The sequence below is a fragment of the Rosa rugosa genome, chromosome 7, assembly GCF_958449725.1.
Source record: "Rosa rugosa chromosome 7, drRosRugo1.1, whole genome shotgun sequence".
In the NCBI taxonomy this organism is placed as follows: domain Eukaryota; kingdom Viridiplantae; phylum Streptophyta; class Magnoliopsida; order Rosales; family Rosaceae; genus Rosa; species Rosa rugosa.
The window spans coordinates 38774024-38790373 of NC_084826.1; the positions used below are offsets into that span (position 1 = coordinate 38774024).

The 16350-nt window shown below is 45.5% G+C and overlaps 1 long non-coding RNA gene across 5 annotated transcripts; it reads right to left on the reverse strand.

Annotated features, from left to right (window-relative positions):
• Positions 1–2304: 2304 nt before the first annotated feature.
• LOC133721019 (uncharacterized) lies at positions 2305–6805 on the reverse strand. Of its 5 annotated transcripts, none has more exons than XR_009852045.1 (9): positions 6573–6805; positions 6256–6382; positions 6104–6183; positions 5789–5914; positions 5497–5646; positions 4927–4993; positions 3271–3334; positions 2912–3187; positions 2305–2559 (listed from the first exon to the last, which is right to left on the reverse strand). It is a non-coding gene; the product is annotated as an uncharacterized LOC133721019 (long non-coding RNA). The 5 variants fall into 5 exon arrangements; XR_009852046.1 differs by having other exon boundaries at positions 6104–6188; XR_009852042.1 differs by having other exon boundaries at positions 6104–6382.
• Between the last annotated feature and the right edge of the window lie 9545 nt (positions 6806–16350).

Genomic DNA, 16350 nt, shown 5'->3' on the forward strand with positions numbered 1-16350 from the left:
GTGTCCCAAAGAGGGTGTTGTTTATGCTTGGTGAGGTAGCAAACTAGCCTTGCTAGTAGAGGTATCTACAAGTCCCCGAAGTCCCCGAGTAAGAGGAGCTTCTTGGTTGGGGAGTTATAATCGTGAAGTCATCAAGCATAAACAATGTCCGAGAGGTGCCTAGCCCCTACAAGTCTCCGAACTCCTTAAGCAAGAAGGGACTCGTCTAACCTGCATAATGAGACGAAAAACGCGCATATGTAGAATGCTTTGTTGTATTGGTTACCGCTCGTATTAATGGAAAGCGAAAAGAATTCGATTTGTTGCAAGCGACAAATGGTAGAAGAATTCAATATTCCATTAATATGTATGAACATGTAAAATATTGGTAGTTGTATATATGGATCTTATGGCCATATAACACGCACAATAGATAGTGGCAAGTGTAATGGGTGTCCAAAGAAAATTGTGGGAGTAGTCCCGGTGACATAGTATGAAGCGTTTGTGAACTTGGGGCTTAAGTAAAGCATGTTGGACATGATCGAGCAAGTTGGATGTAGTCGAGCAAGTTGGGTTTGGTTGAGTGTGTAGGCGCTGTGCGAGCATGCGGGGCGTGGCCCAAGCGCAAGTCGTGGCCATACTCGATACCCAAGCGAGTCGTAACCCGAGCAAGTCGTTTATCCGAGTATGTTTAATTAAGTCGTAAGTGTCACAGGCTTCTAGATGAATGTCACATGAAAGTGAATTTAAGCATGTATGTGTGTAGCATGTACTTATAGTAAAGTTGCTACTAACATTTTGTAGGCATGCTTAAGGGTCATGGAGACATGTATAGTCATGGCAAAGGCTCTAATTGCAAGAGCGTAAGAGATAAGATATAGTGACTTATCTTATGCCGATTTGGAGCGAGTTGGAGTTGGAATTGATGTAAGTACCCAAATCATGTTGGAGTTGTCCAAGCATGACGCTGCTTGTGATCGGCGAATGACCGCAACTAGTTTGTTTTGGTCCTGAATGCTGTGGGCAAGGCACGGGATTGCAACTCATGCTGGGATCCCCATTCCGCTGGGATTGCAGCCCGCTGGGATCCTCATTCCGCTGGGATTGCAGCTCTGCTGGGATTGAAGCGGATGCTGGGATCCTCATACTTCGCCGGGATTGAACTCCGCTTGGATCCTCACTCCGCTGGGATTGGACTCCGCTGGGATTGAACTTCGCTGGGGTTGAACTCCGCTGGGATTGAAGCTCCACTGGGATCCTCATTCCGCTGAGAATGAACTTCGCTGGGGTTGAACTCCGCTGGGATTGAAGCTCCACTGGGATCCTCATTCCGTTGAGAATGAAGCTTCGTTGGGATTGCAACTGATGCTGGGATCCTCATACTCCGCTGGGATTGAAGCTCCGCTGGGATCCTCATTCCGCTGAGATTGAAGCTCCGCTGGGATTGCAACTGATGCTAGGATCCTCATACTCCGCTGGGATTGAACTCCGCTGTGGTTGAACTCCGCTGGGATTGAAGCTCCGCTGGGATCCTCATTCCGCTGAGATTGAAGCTCCGCTGGGATTGCAACTGATGCTGGGATCCTCATACTCCGCTGGGATGGGATTGAAGCTCCGCTGGGATCCTCATTCCGCTGAGATTGAAGCTCCTCTGGGATTGGAACTGATGCTGGGATCCTCATACTCCGCTGGGATTGCAACTGATGCTGGGATCCTCATACTCTGCTGGGATTGAACTCCGCTGGGGTTGAACTCCTCTGGGATTGAAGCTCCGTTGGGATCCTCATTCCGCTGAGATGGAACACTACAAAAAAAAATTGCAATCGCCACGGCGCCCTGCCGTAGCTAAAAGTTGTTTTGCCGTGCTCTGCTACAGCAAAGCTTCTGACGCCGTTGGTGGCGTCGCCAATATCTTTAGCCAAGGCAAAATGCCGTCGCTTTGCAACACTTACTCTGCGACGGTTTCATGCTACCCCTAATGCCGTCGCCATTACAAAATATACTACGGCAAATTTCCGTCGCAGCATAATTAATATTAAGATAATTATACTACTTCCTGCCAAAATTTGTTTCCTACCAAATTTGTTTCCCGCCAATTTTTTTTTGCTGCCAAACTAATTTGCTTCCCGCCAATTTTTCAATAGCAAATTTTGCTACGGTCTCGTTGCCGTAGCTTCGATGTGGTGTTACATAGAAATATATTCTTGGCTACGGCAATTCACCGATGCTTGTAGCCAACCTGTTTTTTTTTTTTTTTTTTAAGAAAACTTTGTATTTTTGCAATATCCAAAAATGGGATAAAAATATAAATACACAACACATATATTGTTCATTAACTCATCTATTTCATTGCAATGTAATTAAGTTGTTGCACTATCAGTATAGGTAATTAGAAGAAGTACAAATTAAGTTATGCCCAAAACCAAGTACCTAATGAAGACAACCAAGAGTAACACTTAACAAAAATATGCAATAACATATTGAAACTCAGTCTATTGCTCTATCACTGCTTGAATCTGGATTCCCTTCTTCTCCTACAGACTCCCTCCGAATTTCATGGTCACTAGTTGCATCCGGAACCTAAGACATCAAAAAAAAAAAAATTGATATATCATGTATGGCTTTGCATATCACCTTTTTCAATGTTACACCATAACCCAATTCCAATAATTAATATCGCAGGTTGCACCATGAGCATGAATTATTAAGAATACTAACAGTAAATAAGCATTCCACCATGAGCATTCAGCAAAGCCACATCATTTTTTCCAAAACAAAGAAGAAAAGAAGACAGCAACTAATTAAATGAAAAACCAAACTCTGAACACCCCCAATCACTTGCACACAACATGTGGCACCTAAAGAAAAAAGGTCACAGAATTATATGTAAACAAATGATGGGATCTGAGCAGCTTCAATGTAAAAATTCTACCTCTCTCTTCTCTGCCTCTTGTTTCCTTCCATCTCTCTCTTCTTCTTCTTCTCCGAGAAGTTCAAAAGATAACTAAAAGTTATATCAATCATGAAGGAGAGAAATATCAAAGATAAGAACTCACTTAGTCACTGCTGGCCATTGTACTTGTACCCAAACTCATTGTCTCTGCATCAATCTGGCAACTTATCTAACAAACCAAATTAAACCAAAGATACAGGTCAGAGAAGACTCACTTGGTTTGAACCCTTTATATATATTCCAAATCTTCCAGACCTGAAAATTAAAAAAAAAAACTAAATCTTCAATTCAAGGACTCAAACTTTAATTGGAAATCTGCATAAGCATGCCTTACGTACCTTTGTATTTCTCAAAGTCTTCCTCTTTCTGTTTCGATCATGACAATTGCATCTGAATGGACCCCTACAAATGCAGAAGAACAAAATCATGAAATTAATCCATCATTTTCTCCCATTTATAGCAAATCAGCTGCATATTAAACCAAAGTACCAAACAGTATAAAGTAAAAACTCAACCAAAATGTCTTTACAGTTCATTTGCTCTACTTATGTTCCACTAGCAATGGTACCCGCGCTTTGCCGCGGGATTTGTTGTTTCAATTTTCCAAATTTACAAAACCTCAAGCAAATCAAATATTCTATATGAATTATGAACAAATAGCAAAACAAAGCAAGTAGTATCACAATCACCTTCCACAATCCATTTGATCAAACTTGCATAACAGTTCAAGTTGAAAACAAAACCTCAAGCCTTTATCCGCGATTAGCCAAATTTAGATAATCTCAACCAAATCAAACACTCAACATAGACAAATACTGAACTCCCACAACTCAATTCCTGAAGACCCATTTGATCAACTATTAAACCATGAATAAAATCACATCAAAAATTAACTAACTTCAACAGTTAGTTGACAGACAAATACTATAGTTTCACTGTTATAATGCTACTCCTCTACACACGATAAAGCACAGAGAATGTCATAGTCGGTTTGAGATCGTCCCTCAAACTGATTCATGACTAACAAAGCAAGAATGAACATTCTCTGGGCCCAGATTCTCCTGTATTAGATTTATGCGAAAGTATGAAACAAAAACACATTCCCGGCCATTTTTATTAGGAAAACCTGAATTCCAGAATGGGATGTAGTAGCAAACCATCACAATTACATAGAATCCAATAAACACGTAAAGATTAAATTACACGTAAACCTGAAGAACCATAATATAGCATCTGATTGTAATGCTTACAACAGTCCGCCACTTGGTTGGACTGCTTACTACAGTCCGCCACTTGGTTGGACTTGCAGATTATTGATTAAAGGGAAATGAGAGGCTAATTGTCTATGAACATTCATCCCAAGGAATTCCGAGCAAGCTTTGTTCAACTGGAAACAGGAAGGTATGAAGCCGCTTGAATTTACTAAAACACTGACCATTTCCTTGATCTTACATGAAGGGTTGAATACCTACCATGTTTAGCCAACCAAAGTCTGCAACTTCACTGAAAATTTTGAGATCGGTACAATTAATTTTTTCGGCTACAACTGCGTAGGTATTAAACCTACCAAAACCAAAAGGAATGCTCGATCTTCTATTTTCAAGTGGCTCACACCTTACTATTTTAGCATCCGAAATCCCAGTGGTTGTCATGTTAGTATATCATTCTTCGGAATAGTCACCATTTGTGTGCACATTGGTAAAGGTTTTGGTTTGTGGCTTTTTGTCATCTATTTGCTTTCTTTCTAGTTTTTATTTAATGAAAGAAGCAGAAAGAAGAACATGAAGAAGAGCAGAAGAAAAACAGATTTGAAAGCTTTAGCATGCAAAACCCAGTGGTTGGCATGTTCTTAGAATATCATTCTATGGTGTTCAGATGCAAAAAACAGACATATAAAACTTGTGTTTGAGACAAACTCTCCAACCTGGGCAAATAACAAAAGTCACCATTTGTGTGCAGATTGATAAAGGTTTTGGATAATGGGTTATGCATACCTCTATTTTTCTCTGCAAACAATATGTTAAGTATCCAGCCAGCTAACAATTTTGTTTAGTAACCTTCCTGTAATTACAGTTCGCAGATGGTTAAAAAGTGTTCTTTCAATCACAAATAGTTCCTCACAATTGAAGAAAACTGAAATGGGGAAAGGAGTACACCAAAACATGAAATGAAATCAAACGTGCAAGAACTACAAAAGGCACAGAAAAATTGGATAGGTCTATTATAATAATATGCACAGAATAATAACCAAAGCTAAACATCGCCAAAAATCGAAATGTGGTAGAGAGACAGATAAGTATGAGCACAGTATCAATTTCAATATCAAAATCCTACCCAAAACCAATTCAAACAATTCATATTGATAAAAATCCAAACTTTAACAAAAATTACGGAAAATGTAAAACTCAGTTCCATATTTGTAGATTAAGCTTGAAAGATATAATCTTTGGGTTCAGTAACCATTTCTATATAAGTTCTGGGAAGCAAAAACCCCCCAAACCCAGTACCATACAAAAATCAAAACAATAAAAAAAATGTTCATAAAAAAAAAAAATCAAACAAACCTTGAAGAATGGTTGGAGGGAAATTGATGATGAAGGTCAGTCGCCTTGAGATATGTTCCCAAATTACAGAGAAAGACGATAACCATATCTTCATTCCTCACCATGACCTCCAGATTCACATTAAATGATGCCAAAAACCTAAAGCACAGACTACACAACAAAACCAAATTCCACACATGAACAACTGAATCAAATAAGAATCAATTAACAAAAGAAAAACACAACAAAAACTTCTACCTGCACAAATTAACACAACTAATATAGATTAAGGAGAAGTGTTGTATGTATATACCTCAGTCAATTTGTTTCTGCAAAGCCCAATCCAATTTGAAACTCTCCTTGATGAATGAACGGTCAAAATGGTGCTAAAGAACAAAGTTTGAAGATTGGGAAATCGATAAACCGCAAATTCGAAGACCTGAAAAAAAAATTATGATTTCAACCACAAATCCACAAAAAAATAACAATCCAAAAGCTTCAGTCGATTAGAAAAAACTGGAAGAAAAAAATTTGAAAGCAATTACTCTTGCTAGCCCCTGTTCTTCGCCTGCCTCAGGCCAGTCCAGTGACGAAGATTAAAAGGGAAGACCAAATGATAGATGATTACCTTTCATGGGTAGATCGATGATTGCATGGAGCTGTGATGCTGAAGATCGAATAGATGTTTCTAGACCTCCGATCTTCGCTCTTCACTTAATGAACACAACAGATTACACAGATTTAAAAGAAGAAAAAGAAAGATGAGAAGAAGGTCCTTACCATAAGATTTCTACAGAACCTACAATCAATTTCAAGGATGACAAACTCTGAACAAATCCCAGTGGGTTGTCATGTTCTATTTGACTCACACCTCGCTACAAGCATGATGAGGGCCACAGAACACACCCTTACAAACACAAAAGGAGATAATTAAAAGAGCTACAGAGCAACCCAAATGACGCAAACACTCATCCTAGGAATGACCCAGGTCATTCCTCAACTACAAAGTGAAGTTTGTCACATTTGTAATAATCAAAATCATTCCAATTTCAACACAAAGTAGTCAAAACAAAGAGAAAAGGTAAAATGTATAGTACCCATCCGCGGTGGGTGTATACTCCGGCAATCTTCTTCTCGCAATGAACGGCCCAGCAAGACCCGTCTAATATCCCACACCCAGATTTCTCCAGATGCTCCAGCAGAAACTTCACCATCGGAGCAGATCCAAACTCGATTAAGACTGATGCTCCAGCCGAAACTTCACCGTCGGAGCAGATCGAAAATCGATTTCTCCATATGCTCCAGTAGAAACTTCACCTTCGGAGCAGATCCAAACTCGATTAGGACTGATGCTCCAGCAGAAACTTCACCGTCGGAGCAGATCGAAAATCGATTTCTCCAGATGCTCCAGCAGAAACTTCACCATCGGAGCAGATCCAAAATCGATAGTGGGGGATCTGCATGGATTTTGGATCTACTACCTTGTTCATGATTGAGAGATCGAGAGATACAGGAAGGAGAAGGATTACGAGAGAGAGAGAGAGAGAGAGATCCAAACAGGAATTAGCGTTTTGATTTTGATTTTAACACCCAAATATTAAATATTATATCTGAAAAATAAGTTGAAAAGTAAATAAAGGCTACGGCAATTGTAGCGAAGCAAGAATGAGGAAAAATCTTGCTACGCCATCCTTTAATGCCGTGGCAATTGAAGCTTTTTTATGCTACGGCTCTCCTTTGCTGTCGCAAACTAATTTTAATTTTGCGACGCCTTGTTTCCCGTAGCAAATTATGACCAACGGCGACGGCATTTTTGCGCCGACGCTAACTGGGGTGGCCATTGCAATTTTTTTTTTTGTAGTGGAAGCTCCGCTAGGATTGCAACTGATGCTGGGATCCTCATACTCCGCTGGGATTGAACTCCGCTGGGATTGAAGGTCCGCTGGGATCCTCATTCCGCTGGGATTGCAGCTCTAAGGTCAAAGTTCGTGGTAGGTGACGAAGCCTTTGTGTTGGCTTCCCACAGACGGCGCCAATGTTAATGTAAGTGACTGAATGGTCTAATTAACGATAAGTAAAGAGAGAGAGAGAGAGAGACACACACACACACACACACAAGAAGTATAGTGGTTCGTCTCCCGCCTTAGAGGGAGACTACGTCCACTTGAATGTTTAACTATGTGTGTTTGGGCCTTGCGGCCCAAAGGGATTACAAAAGATGTAATTGGGTGGAGTTTAAGTGGGAGGAGGCATTCCTTTTATAGGTGAAGGAAGCCATCTCCTATACATTTTCTTAGATTTGGGATGTAATAATCACTATTCTAGTCTAGAAAACCATGTTGTGAGGGTAACTTGGCAAGGCCGGGAAGGTGGCTTCCTGGCGACGTATTTGCCACTTCCGGATACCGTAGCATAGCTTGAACATAGGTCTACGGGATGCATGTCTCGGTTGGGCCTTACCATGGCTTGTGGGTGTCCCAAAGAGGGTGTTGCTTATGCTTGGTGAGGTAGCAAACTAGCGTTGCTAGTAGAGGTATCTACACTCCCAATTTTAACAAGCTTAGTTTCAATGCATCTTTCCAAAATCAATCTAAGATTATGAAGAAAATTTTCGAAATCTTTTCCAAAAACAGAAAAAACATCCATAAACACTTCAATAATCTTTTCAATATTATCAGAAAATACGGAAAACATGCATCTTTGGAACGTACCTGGGGTGTTCTGAAGTCCAAATGGCATTCTACGATATGCAAAAGTGCCAAAAGAGCAAGTGAAGGTGATCTTCTCTTGATCCTCTTGAGCTATACAAATTTGATTATATCCAAAATAATCATCAAGAAAACAATAAAAAGAATGACCAGCTAACCTCTCAAGCATTTGATCAATAAAGAGCAATAGGAAGTGCTCTTTCCTTGTGGTGGCGTTGAGCTTTCTGTAGTTTAAGCAAACTCAGTGTCCAGTCACAATTCTATGTGGCAGAAGCTCATTCTCCTCATTCTTTACAACCGTGATTCCACTCTTCTTAGGTACGACTTGCACAGGTGAAACCCATCTACTGTCGGAAATTGGGTGGATGACCCCACAGTCCAAGAGTTTTATCACCTCCTTCTTGACTACTTCCATCATTGGAGGGTTGAGGTGACTTTGGGCCTCTATTGAGGGTTTAGTCCCCTCCTTAAGAAGTATTCTATGGACATACCTTGTAGGGATGATTCCCTTGATATCTGCTAAAGTCCAACCAATAGCAGTCTTATGCTTCCTCAAAACATCCACCAACTTACCTTCTTGCTCATTCGTGAGCTTTGAAGACACAATAATTGGTAATATCTTGTTATCTCCCAAAAAGGCATACTTCAAGTGATCCAGAAGCAGTTTAAGTTCAAGTGTAGGTGTCTGAATCACTAAAGGTACAGATTTGTTAGTAGAAAACTGAATGGACAAAGGTTTAGGGACTTTACCTACTATTGGTGGCGTTGACTCAAGGTATGCCACAGTTTCAAAGATTTTGTTAATGTCTAAGATTTAGCAGTGGCTAAACCTTTGTTAACGCTGGTCCGGTGGGCGGACCGCTACTTGTGATGTGATCAATACTTCCGCTACCTGTCAAGTAAAATACAAAGGGCGTTAAAGGGAGACCGCGCTGGGTGGTCTTCTCTTCTCCGATGACTAAGTTAGTCAATGTATTTATGTTGACAGAAGAACAGTAGGTAAGTAGTAAATGTGTAATTAATGAGTTCAGAGGAGAGAACCTTTTATAGGTGAGGAAGAGGATGATCTCTTCCATGTTTTCGATGTGGGACTGACATGCTTTAGTTCCCAGCTTCTGGAGCTTCTGATGCTATCTTGGCGCGGCGCGTTGGCGGTGGTCTGAGGGTGAGCCGGGGCTCAGGCGATAGCCTATCTGGCAATGTTTCCGTAGGTCAAACCTTTGATGGCCTTTGGTACCGCTGGCGGTAGCATGAGCGTGGCTCATTATGGCTAATTATACTTGGCAAATGCTCATGTAAGTACAAGTCCCCCAAGTCCCCAGTCAAGGAGGGCAATCTTGGTTGGGGCGTTGCCTAGCGGTTTGAAGCGTTACTTCCGCTGGACTTGCAAAAGCATAATTAGCGTCAGTGCGTTGTCAACCATGGACTTAACAAGCAAACGCTTTATACCCTTTCGGGTGGGCCCCTGCTAGGCCCCCCAGGGAGTCCCCCACTCCCAGGCTAAGATAGATCTCTGTTTGGTCGGTGTATTGTTTGTTGAGGGGAGCTGTACTGAGCAGAGGGTGTTGGGTAGCGAGCCCACTCTTTGATACCCTAGTGGCGGGGGTCAACGTGCCTGATCAGGGCCGTCGTAGACTGTTGACGTGTCCCCTTGTCCCGGAGGGACGTAGCTTGACTGTAACGCCGCGTGGCGGTCGTCGTGAGAATGAGGCATTGCCTCGGGTATCGTCGTTGGCTGAAATCCCTCTGCTGATAGTAAGCGGCCAGATGTGTCGCGGGGACCTGCCTGGTTATAGGTCCGTGAGCGGTGTGGCGCTTAGCGAAGACTGTTGCTTTCAAGATGAAAGGGGAGAAGTCCCGCTAGCGGTGTTGCGCTTAGCGGAGACTGTGTCGCTTGCAGGATGAAGGGAGAAGTCCTGCTAGCGGTGTTACGCGTAGCAGAGAGTGTCTCGCTTGCAAGATGAAGGGGAGAAGTCCCGCTAGCGGTGTTGTGCTTAGCGGAGAGTGTCTCACTTGCAAGATGAGGGGGAAAAGTCCCGCTAGCGGTGTTGCGCTTAGCGGGGACTGTCTCTCTTGCAAGATGAAGGGGAGAAGTCTCGCTAGCGGTGTTGCGCTTAGCGGAGACTGTCTTGCTTGCAGGATGAAAGGAGAAGTCCCGCTAGCGGTGTTGCGCTTAGCGGAGACTGTCTTTCTTGCAGGATGAAGGGAGAAGTCCCGCTAGCGGTGTTGCGCTTAGCGGAGACTGTCTCGCTTGCAGGATGAAGGGAGAAGTCCCGCTAGCTGTGTTGCGCTTAGCGGAGACTGTCTCGCTTGCAAGATGAAGGGGAGAAGTCCCGCTAGCGGTGTTGCACTTAACAGAGACTGTCTGACGTGACGGTTGGGTATACCTGCTTTGTAGACGGTTACTTCGGATAGACGCTTCATGTGACGGCGCCCGACACGTGGCGAACATGTATTGGCTAAGCGTGTGGAATAACGTCCCCGCAGCACGCTCGCGTCTTCGCCATTAATGCGAGTAATTATTGACTTTGTAACTGAGGCGTCGCCTTGGTTAATCCGGAAAGTAAGTACGATCGTGGGGCACGTGTACGGTTGTCGTGCGATGTCGTTTTTCAGCGGACGGCCTAGATTGGTTTGATGTTGACATAAAAGAGAGGGACACTGAGTGGTTCAACATTTTGCACTTTGAACCAATATCGTCGTCTTCAAGCTTCGCCTTGAGATCCGAGAAGAAGGTTCTGCAATTTGCGTGAAGTTACCGATCTTTGGAGGACGGAGACCTCTTGAAGCGAAGTCGAGCATTATCAAGCACACCTGAGTTCCCATCTCTGAGGTTGGTAGTTTGAATCTCGTCCCGGTTTAATTGGGTTTTCTCTATCAGTTTCTGTTTTTTGGTATTTGGAGTGATTTCGTCCTTCCCCGGTGTGCTCTGAGGGTGTAGAATGATGTTTAGGGATGGGTTTAGGTGTTTGACAGAAGGTTGAGGTTTCTTGTTAGATGGTCGAATCTGGGTTTTGAGTGTATATGCGCTGTGTTCTTGTTTTGGTACTTTCTGGGTTTTGTGGGTATGGTTGTTCTTGATGTTCTTAGCTAAAATCTGACATAGGGATAGTTTAGATCTTGTTGGAACTGACTGGTTTGGGTTTTAGAGTTTACGATGGCTAGCGTCGTAGAGATCTCGAGCAGTGAGGATTCCGGGTCTGACGTGTCGCTGAACGCTACGGATAAGATTTTTATTGATTCGTTGCGTCCGTCTGTTCCTGCAAGAACCTCACTGCCGGAACCGCTAGACATCGAACCTTTACAAACCATACCCTGGGACGTAGTCATGGCTCGAGGTGGGCGACCAGAGAGTTCTAGGGCAAGGGAGGATGATGCCACCCGCAATCATCGCGAGGAGAGGCTAGCGAGCAATAGCGCCGCTAGTGGTTCCGCCGATGGGGCGAGGCTGGCGGGGAGGAGATTGAGTAGGCATGGGTCCTCTGCGACGGTACTCCAGTTGACGAGGCGGGATGACCAATGACTGCTGCCGCCGTGACTTGGTTGAAGCGGGTGTTTCGGCTTCCAGGCGTAGTGAAGCTGCGCCCGCCGACGAGGGATGAAAGGGCGTCATTTTTGCAAGCGGGGCATGCCACCGTGCACGAGGCTATCTTCCGCCAAGGGGTCACCTTTCCACTACTGCCCAATCTTTAGATCCTGGTGTGCGAATTTGACCTCGCTTTTGGGCAAATTTGCCCTAATATGTGGCGGTTGCTGATGGCACTCAACTCGCTATGGCGCCTGTCCGGTTGTGAGGGTCCAACCGTGGCGGAGGTGCTACACTTCTACGAATTGGTATACGTGAAGCGCCATGGCTGTAGCGGACAGGTAAATCTCACTCGCCGCCAGGGGGCATTCAAGTTGATAGGGAATTTGAAGGATTCGATGTCTCCCTGGGGGGCGACCTTCTGTGTTGCGACCTAGGGGTGGGAGTATAACGTAGGAGCAAACGATGGGGCGCCAACGTTTAGGATAAAGTCGGAGTTTCAACCAATATATCCGCAGTTGTTGCTAGCCTCCGCTGACAAAAGTTGGCTGAAAATGTTTGTGTGATATGCTTGTATTTTGTATCTTTTTTTTCTGATCATTGGTTCTTTGTGCAGCGGGCTTGCTCTTCAACCAAACGCGTGAGGAACAATGGCGCGTGGCGAGGATTAAGGGTTGTTGGCAGAACCGCAATCTTCTCGACCTCCGCCTGCTCACTGGTTGGGAGCTATTGGTCGACCTACAGTTGACGCGCGCCCTTGGTAAGTAACTCCTGCCGACTTGTGCCTTTGCCCAATTTGTCCCAGGCTGACTATCGCTGTGTTTGTTTTAGATACACCGCCGGGTAACAAAGCGAGTCGGGACGCATTCGACAAAGCCATGGACCGCGTATAAATCAATAATTTTTTTGAGAGCATGTATGTCGCTGGGCTGGCAGCGCACAAATTGTCGTTGATCCACAGACACTGGCGGTGAGCTAGTCAAAGACTCCAGTGGTGCTACCGATGCTTCATCACTCGCACCTTGCTCCCGCTGGCCAGACCGTGGCGGAGGCAGAGATGTGCGCCGAGCGTGGAGCTCCTGGCGGGAGCCAGGCACAAGCTACGCCCAAGGTGGTGAAGGAGAGAGTGCTCGCCAACCGGCATGGGTCCCAGAGGGAGCGGGTGGTTCCGAGGAAGGAACCCGTTACCATTGCGGGGTTGGAGCCGCAAGTAACTTCGAGGCCTGTCGCCGCTGGTGCCACACGGGCGGTGCTTCAGAGGAAGCGGCGACAGAACGACAATGATGAGGAGGATGAGGCAGACGACGCGGTGACCATCGGGGCTCGCCAATAGAAGAAGGCTAAGTAGGCCTCGCAGGTAGTGACTGCGGTTGTCGCTGCCGAGGTGCAGTAGGGCAGCCTGGATGGGACCGTTCTCTGCCTATGCGGAGTTTCTGACTGATCCCGAGCGGGAGTTTCTATTCCATCTCTGCGAGCGGCTCAGGTTCGGCGGACTGGATGGGACCGTTCGCTCGACAACCATTCAGCAGTCGCCATTCAGCTCGGCGTTTGGACATCTGTCCGTCGGGCTGCATGAGCTGTTCCTCGCCTCATCAAACCAACCTCAGGTTGAGATAGCTGGGGGAGGAGATCAAAGGTCTCCAGAGGGAGCTAGGGAAGGCCAAAGACAAGTTGGCGGATGTTGAGCGGCGCCTGACCAAGGCAGAATACGATGTTATGGATGCTCGGGCAAGCTGAATGTCGCCATTGAGTGGGACCTTGAGTGGAACGACCATGTATCCAAGCTGGAGTAAGACATAGCTCTGCTGAAGGACCAACTAGCGGCGAAGGCTTAGAAAGTTGAGATCCTTCAGTAGGACTCTGCCGCCAAATCCGCCGAGGTGACAAAGTTGGAGGGCGAGGTTGCCCGGCTGGAAGCTGAGAGGAGCCGCTCGGAGGCGGCCGCCGTGGAGTTGTTCAAGTAGTCTGCGGCGTACAAGCAAGCAATGATGGAGGCGGCGAAGGCTTGTGCCGCAGCTAACTTGGAATTGCTGAACAAGAAAGGCGCGATTGACTGGGTCAAAGCGTCTTAGTCTGCCAGCACGTCCAACCAGCCGCTGGTGCCAGTGGGTGGGTCTGCCACTGATCAACCTGAGGGTGCACGGTCTGGCAGCTGCGAGAGTGACCATGGTCCGGCGGATGATGGTCAGCGGACTCCTGTGCCTGCCCATTCTGATGTCTCTCGGGCCAACTTTATGGCGGCGCACAGGCACCATTGTGACGCCGAGTCCTACCGCTCCCGGGTCTGACCAGATGAGCCGCATAGGCCCCCAGCAGCGACTGGTGCACAATGAAGAAGCCGCCACCGCTCCCAACAATCCCTGAAGATCACCTGAGCCCTGTGGTCCGGCTCCTGTTGCTTTTTTGTAATGCCGCTAAGGCTTCTTGCTTTTGTAATTTGACAATATTTTTGGGCGGGTAGTCCCGACCCTACATATATATGAAGTATGGCTATTTGTTTCTGAATTTTTGCCAAGTATGTTTGTTGCTTGATAGCGTGATTGCTTTGTTTGAATGTTGATGGACCGCTAGAGTTTTGACGTTGCTTTTGTTAATCAATGAAACATTAAAGGAATTAAAATTGTTCCAAGTGCACGATGTAGCGGACGTGGCCCGCCAAATATTGTTGGCGTTGCCAGTTAACTCTTGTGCTTGGACTTGGTGACAATGGTTTGAATAATTCCTTGTTTCATTGATAGCTGACAGATCAGCGTTTACAAAAGCGGGGTTGTACCCGTTGGGTAGCTCCCCTTAGCTAAATATTGAACAAAAATTTAGCTAAGTCAAGATGCTCTTGGGTAGCGGCATGACTATTTGTAATAATACCGAAGGTGTTCGATATTCCAAGGGTGGGTCGTTGTGACGCCATCTTTGTCCATTAAGTAGAAGGTGCCAGGGCTAACGACTTCCACAATTTTGTATGGTCCTTCCCAAGTTGGGCGGAGTGCCGTTGGCAGTGGAATGACTTCCTTAATTACCCAGTCCCCCAGTTGGAGGTTCCGGGCTTTGACTCTGGCATTGTAGAAACGCGATACCTATTGCTTGTTTTGCAAGTTGTGCAAATGGGCCTTGTGGCGTTTCTCTTCGAGGAGGTCCTTGTTGAGGTTGACGCCTTCGCCGTTGGTCTCGGAGCAGTAGCCCTCTACCCTAGCGGTAGGTTGGGTGACCTCAATGGGTAGGATGGCCTTAGTGCCGAACATCATACAGAATGGTGTTTCACCAATGACGGAAGTTGGGGTAGTCCTGATGGCCCACAGAACTTCAGGGAGTTTCTCCGCCCATAAACCCTTGGGGTCATCGAGTTTCTTTTTTAGCAGCTTCTTGATTATCTTGTTTGCTGCTTCGACTTGGCCGTTGGTTTGGGGGTGAGCGACAGATGCAAAACTCATCTTGGTGCCCAGGTTAGCGGTGAAAGATATGAGTTCCTTGTTGTTGAACTGTGTGCCGTTGTCTGTGATGATTGTGTGGGGTACGCCGTAGCAGCAATAGATGTTCTTCCAGAGGAAGTGAGTTACTTTGGCGGTAGTTATTGCCGTCAGTGGTTCTGCCTCTATCCATTTGCTGTTGTAGTCGATGGCGACAATGATGTACTTGAACTGACCCTTGGCAGTTGGGAATTTTCCGAGCAAGTCTAGGCCCCACATGGAGTGAATCCATGGGCCAATGATGATTGACAAGGGTTCCGCCGGGGCATGGGGCAGTTCAGCATATTGTTGACATTTGTGGCAAGACCTGGAAACCTTCCTGGCTTCGTCGCCGAGCGTGGGCCAGAAGTAGCCCTGTCGCATTGTGCGGTTGGCCAGAGATCTGGCGCCGGAGTGGTTTCCACATTCTCCTGCGTGTATTATTGCCAGAACAGCCCTTCCCTCCTCCGGGGTGAGACACCGGAGGTTAGGATGGGTGAAACTGACAGGACCCGCCCCGGATTTCACCATGAAATCCGAAGTGACCCTGCGGGGCCCACCTTAGAAGAAATTCTACCAAAAATTTGGCGGAACTTCCCCTAAAATGGGCTACCCAAACCTGTAGAAAACATTTACACTTCTCAATCAATTCATCCTTATACTCCTGGAGCCACCCTGCTCCCCAAATCAACATCAGCCTCCAATTCAAAAAACACACATCTCAACTCGAATAGCATAAATCCCATAGGTAATCAGAGCAATTCTAACAGAAAGGTATAAGAGGAAAACCTAATTCAAAGGCAGATGCGGAAGCCATGCTGTTGACTATGCCTCAACTCCGTGTACGCCCGACCTCAACCAATTCGCCTGCAAACTGGGCATTTGAAACCGAATGGCCCAGGGGAAAGTACATAAAATACGTTAGCGTGAGTGGACAAAAATAAACAATTTTTAAACCAAATGGATTTTATACTTTCCCACATTTATTTCCTTAAAAACTCTCGATGCATGCAACGATTTAGAAAACAAATCACGAGAAGCTCCGCTCAAGAAAAAAAAACCGACTAGCCCCCGCTAGTCACAAACAACTGAGAGGAAAGATCGAAACTCCGATACTCAATAGGATAAGACCAGCTCCGCTGGTTACACGGAAATCAGACTAGGGGCCGCTAGTCGAGAAATGATAGGATATGGGGAA